This window comes from Carassius auratus, unplaced genomic scaffold, assembly GCF_003368295.1.
Source record: "Carassius auratus strain Wakin unplaced genomic scaffold, ASM336829v1 scaf_tig00214234, whole genome shotgun sequence".
Taxonomy (NCBI): Eukaryota; Metazoa; Chordata; class Actinopteri; order Cypriniformes; family Cyprinidae; genus Carassius; species Carassius auratus.
Genome location: NW_020527571.1, coordinates 50,267 through 56,611, shown reverse-complemented (window position 1 = coordinate 56,611; position 6,345 = coordinate 50,267). Strand labels below are relative to the sequence as shown.

General features: G+C 34.1%; 1 long non-coding RNA gene across 1 annotated transcript; it reads right to left on the bottom strand.

The window, feature by feature from the left end:
• Positions 1-1,978: 1,978 nt before the first annotated feature.
• On the bottom strand, positions 1,979-5,314 carry LOC113091580 (uncharacterized). The gene is made up of 5 exons (XR_003287403.1): positions 5,236-5,314; positions 2,897-2,943; positions 2,474-2,795; positions 2,222-2,325; positions 1,979-2,135 (listed from the first exon to the last, which is right to left on the bottom strand). It is a non-coding gene; the product is annotated as an uncharacterized LOC113091580 (long non-coding RNA).
• Positions 5,315-6,345: the final 1,031 nt, after the last annotated feature.

The window sequence follows — 6,345 nt, the reverse complement described above, 5'->3', positions numbered from 1 at the left end:
GAAGCTCAAAAATTATGGTTCTTTGGTAATTGTTATATTGTTTAGTTTTATCCTCTGATAGTGAGCACAGAGCCCTGATCATGACATGCAAGAAAAAGAAAGAAATCATGTCCATGATTTACTAATTCGTTCCCTCTATGTACTAAACGTGCACGATTACTTTTACATTTCATTGATTTGCTAAATCGTATGCACAATTTACTAATTCGTTCTCTTGATGTATAAAAAGTGTACACGTTTTAGCAAATCGAGGGAATGAAATAGAAAATCGTGCGCATGAATTAGCCTAATTTTTTCCCTGCATGTCGTGTAATTAAAGCACATCACCACCAGACATTTATACCAGGAGCTTCATATACGACGCTCACAGTTTTACTTGGTGCAGTATCTGCTGAATTGTTTCATATCTATTTATCATGTATTTTTTGTTGCACTAAATTATGTTGTATCAATAAGTTTACTGATAATTATTTTTAATTTTCACTAATAACGTCATTAACCATCTTCCCATCTTTAAGACAAAAATTTTCTATTGTTTATATTTTGTAATCTATGAATTGATGTGTTTAGTTTTCTGTGCTCATAACTTAGTAACATTTTGCATGTTTAAAGAACAGGTGCGATGTTCAAAATGTTTTGGCTTCCTATTTGTACAAAGTAGTGCTGAATAAATATTGATTTGTGAATGAATGCAGTGTGTTTTTGTATATTTTATATTAGAATGTAATGTTTTTGTATTTGTTTGCATTGCATGTATGTAATTAATGTATTAACTATGAATCCCCTATAATTAGATTACAATTCGATTTCATAAGGTTTATTTTTTGCACCAGAGATGGATTGAGTTTATTAGTTCTTTATGTATTTCAAGGTAATGGTGAGGTGAAAATATGAATTACCAATATGATCCTGTAATGTCACGTCCTCATAACGTGCCAGTTTGGTCGTCAGGACATACTCATCACGTTCCAGCGACGTTCCACTATAACGTTGCCACGACGGATATGGGAATCACAAAGTTACGTCACTGGAACGTTATGTGGTACGTCGCTGAGACCAATATGGTATTTTATAGGAACGTCCTCATAACGTGACAGTGTGGTCGTTGGGACGTACTCATCACGTTCCAGCGACGTTCCACTATAACGTCGCCACGACGGATATGGGAATCACAAAGTTACGTCGCTGGAAAGTTATTTGGGATGTCGCTGCAACGAATATGGTCTGGTCCAGTTACGTCGTCACAACGTAACTGTGTTAGCTGGGTATTGCATAGTTTTCCCCCCAATTGCTAAGACCATTTCTCAATACACAGGTCCCTTTCTTCCCAAAACTCTTTACACACTGAATGCAATAGCAGTCTATGTGGCCTAAACTATGCATTATTTATCAATGCTTTAGGACAAAGAAAACATTCAGCGACTACAACCTTCCAATTACAAAAATTCCTTTCTGACACAAAAACTTACAGAGCAAATTGCATTTTTACATACTGCTTTTACAGTAAAACTTAAGGTCAAAACCTAACATATACAAATTGAAAAACAAACAGCAATTTGACCGTGACTTTCTTTTCTTTTTTTTCCAAAGAAAATGATCTAAAATCATCATACATTATTTTATGAGGTGACAATTGTCGCTAGTGTTATGGAAGAATGATTTAATTTGAGACAAAGTATGAAGTGTTTTTATAGTTTTAGTGTATGTGAGTGTGAAAATAGCATCTGTGCCAAACTGAAATTTGCTGCTTCTGAGAACTGTGTGAAGAATTTTGAGAAAGCGCCTCAAGTATTGTGAAATGTGTCCTAGCAGTGGTAATAAAAAAAAATGTCTTTCCACATTACATCCCATGAGGCCTGGGACTGGTTTGTATTAAAACATTTTCATTCATGATTGGCTTCTACCTCCACCACAGAAGGTCCTCTATAATAGAGAGCCTTTACTTGTCAATACTTGCTGGCTTCTGCATGACTGAGGGAAAGGTTCAGTAGATTTAATGAGGATGTGAACAACAACAAATTAATATCTACAGGACCATACAGACATTCCCATGAAGCTGTGCAGATGACGTTGATTACAGGAACTGGGAAGTGAGCGATGACAAAAACTCCTTAAAAACACGCTGTGACAGAGTTCTGTAAAACAATGTTACAGCATTTAATTAAAGGCTGTTACTTAAAATATTAAGGACATATTAATTATGACTGATGAATGAACTTACAACCAATGAAAATATCATGCCAATACACAGAACATAAATTATCATTGCGATCACATCTGGTCTTGGTTTGGTTCCTTCATTGGGGATTTGTATTGCTTTTCTCTCTGGAAGACAAAACAAGTATAAAAGATGGGAGAAAAACACAGTTAAACATGAGTGTATTCCTTTATAATGTCTATGCAAAAGAACAAAATGCATGTAAAGAAGTAGAAAGTGGAATGAAAGATTTGTTAATCATGTGGTTTTACACACCTTGAGTGAAAAGTTCAACACTCCTGATTACGTATTTCTCGCTGATGAAACACTAGTATTTTCCTGCATCAGTGTGTTGAAGGTTGTTCAATGGAGAAGTTTCCTCTCTTATACTCCTCAGGAAAGCTTTCAACTCTGTTCCTGTACTCTGGATCCTGTCCTTCCACAGAGACTTGACCATTAATAATGATATACACATTGTCGTCTCTGTGTATCCAGCGCACTAGATCAATGTCTTGAACTGTATCTGGTGGTTCTTTAGAAGAACAAGGTAAAACAGCAGATCCTCCAATAAAACCCTCAACAGTCTCCTGCAGAGACACTGAAAACAGAGAGAAGTTACATAAAAAAAAGAAAAGCAGTTTAGCAAACTCAAAAGGTAGAAAAGGTGCTTCTGAAATAATTGTTAATTTTAGCGCTCACCTTCACTTGTTAAAAGACACAGAGGCAGGAAATAAAATAACCACCATCTGCAAACACAGAAATAGATGACATTTCCCTTTAGCTACAAGAAATTTCTCCTACTTAGTTTCATCATTAACATATGCAATGAAGTACATGCAATATTTCTCAAACTCTCTAAAGGTGCAGTCGCAAAAGCAACATTTCACAAAATATATATTTTTTTTTAAATAATAATTTTCCCTTATAATGTAGCGATGTATGAAGCACAGTGCACAATAAAGTAACTTTCAAACCAAACTGCTTTCAATTGATTGTCGTGTTGACTCCTACATTACATTAATTAAATTTAATTAAAACAAGCAGGGGCGGAGCCAGAGGGTGACCCTGGCCACCACACTCTGTCCCTTTTTTACAAGAAATGCATTTATTAAGAAGCGGAAAGCAGTATCTCTTTTATTGTACTCACTGCACACTCTATATAATGTCATCATAAATAACCCACACAAAAAGTAGAAGCATAAAGACCTAGTTCTATCGTCAGTCATGAAATCTCCAAAAGACCGATTAAATCTGAAAACTGTGCATGTATACAAAGGACACAAAAACGTCCCATAAAATGCAAGTCATAAAATATATTCTGCAATTCTAGATCACATAAAGACACAAACTGATATGAATTTTTGATTTGTAATTTGATGCACAAATAAATGAGAGCACACTGTGCTCACATTTATTTGTGCATTCAATTACACATTTACATATTTTACAAATCTAGCACACCCCTGGGATAGACCTATTAAACTCAAACCAATTGTTTTTAAATCAAATGTATGAGTTATTTAGAATAGAAAATATACCACCTTGAGTGTGCATTATTATTCTAATAATTCAACGGCCCATCGTCAATTATTCCTTACATATACACATTTCCGATAATTCGTTATTGTTTCATGTGCGTTTCCCAACAAACACATAGCAGTGCTTTAAGTGCTACTTAGGAGTCACTATCCATTTGTCAAGTGCTGAAATGACTCTTAATTGTAGTACACACTCGTTTACTTGTTAACCTAACGCTGTCATCTAGACCGACAACTTGTATATAATAACTATAATACAATATAATATTATATTACATTATATTATATTATAATGTATAATATACTTCACATAACAATATATAATGTACCTTTTATACAGGAGAGGAAGAGAGAGAGAGAGAGATAGAGACTTAATTTATTCAAATTTTTCTTAAAATAGCCTTATGAAAGTTTTTCTCTTTTTTTCAGAACTGCACTGAGAGTCATGCTGCGTTCACTTCATGAGCATTTGACCGTTCGATTCGAGTAAAACTAGGGTCACATCACATACACAGAACTGTAAAGGTATTCACGTTACCACGTTAAAATAAACTTCTGGTTTAATTTAAAGACAAGTATTTGCCAGAAATGTATTACTATTGTTCAGCAGAATGTACATAACCTACTACTACTACTAAAATGAAACTTTTTTTAAAGAATAATCACACATTGTTTACCAAAAAATAAAGTATCGATTAAATCAATAAAAATCGATTACTAAAAGAGTTGGCAATGAATTTCATAATTGATTCAAAAAAGGAGGTAGAGGAAAGATACATGGTGGAGGCAGAAAAATCAGTGTGACCCAAGTCATCCAAGGTGTGGGAGCATTTCACACTAAAAAAACAGAAAAAGTGTGTTAACTGCAAAATATGCAAAAGCACCAGGGGTGGTTTAGTTACTTTGCACTTTGCATTGAAAGACTAAAGACATGTTTTTATTCACTCGCCTTTTTTGGATCATTAATTTTTCAATCTGTTGTCATGTATAGCAACACTGCAATAAAAGCTTTTCTTACTTATTAATTTTGTCTCGTTCCCAGTCTAAATATTCAATCAAAATTACTAGAAAAGAAAAACGGCATAAGAAGATGTGTTGCTTAAAATTTCTGTTTGAGATTATTTTTCTTACCTCACTGGCAGATAATTTTGCTTGTTTTAAACAAACACTTAATTTTGAGGTGTTTTTTCAGAAAACAAGACATAATTTTGTGCTATTTCATGTGTATAGTTAATGTATCTCGATTGCGGTGTATATTCTGTGCTTTGTCCCATATAGGTTATTATTGACTATGTGTGTTGTACTTTTTAATTTAATTTTCAAGTTCTTTTATAGCACTTGGTCATCTTAAGCTGTTTAAATGTGGTGTATAAATGAACCTTGCACTTACTACAATGATGGTAATAATTTAATAAATAAGCTTCACTTGAACTTGTGTGTGTATCTGCAAGTGCAAGTATACAATGTATACATATACAACGATGCAAGTATTTACTTTACCTACACATGCTTGCGAAGGGTTGATGTCGAGATTTTATAAGCTGCTAGTTTGGTCTCCCTAGGCAAACACAGCAAAATAGAGGATAGGGGATCATTTCATTTCCTTCGAGTTCAACTTAAGCTGAATACAAAGGGGTCTTGTCTGTCTACATCTTACTTGTGATTTCAGCACCAGTTTACTCTCCTGCCCATTATTTACTGCTGTAGTTTCCAGGGAGTTTTTTTTTGTTTTTTACTCTGTAATTAATGTGTTAACAATACTTCAAACCAAATTCACTTAAAAAATAAATTACATATTTTAAAAAAAATACATAAAAAGTAGAATTACACAAAATAGCTACTCAATTACATTTGTTACTTACTACCCTGGATGTAACTTCAGTTCCCTGAGATACTGGAATGAGTACTCCATCTTTGTAAAAGACGCTATGGGGAAAAGCCTTTTCCCTCCTGAATTGCCTTTTTTTTTTTTTATCACGATGTGTAACTGAACAGCTATTGGTTCGTGCCGTGTATCAACTCTAGAGTAAAGTTATTTTAACCCAGAGAGAGTATTTTCAACATTTTGGGGAGTAAAGTTGCTCTATAAGTGGAGTTAAAAGTGAGTGTAAAAATCTGCAGAAACGCAGTAACAATTTTAACTCTACAGAAGTGATGAAAACCTGCGACTCTGCTGTGCTTGTCAAACGTGCTGCATTTCAGTGAAGGAAGATTGCGAAGGAGCAACGCTAGGCCACTGATATTGCTACATGAGTAACATCCTGTGTTGTCCACAACAAAACTGTATTTTTTTACTTTACATAATTTTAAATGTGTGCTGTTGAGGTCATATTACAAGTTATAGCAATCCGGTTAATAGCTATTCTTAGCTAACATATTTCATAGCTTCCCAGGCAAGGTTAATGTAGCTTTTTATATATATATACTGGTAGTGTTAGCATGCTTGATAGTTAATGTTGGTCTTATAAAACGATTACTTAGATCACTGATTTCATGTCGTGTTTGTTTAACATGGCTTAACAATTTTAATTGGTTACTGTTCGAACTAAAATAGCTAATGAGCTAGCTAACTTTGGCACAGTTATTTGGTAGCTAATTGGACACCGTGCC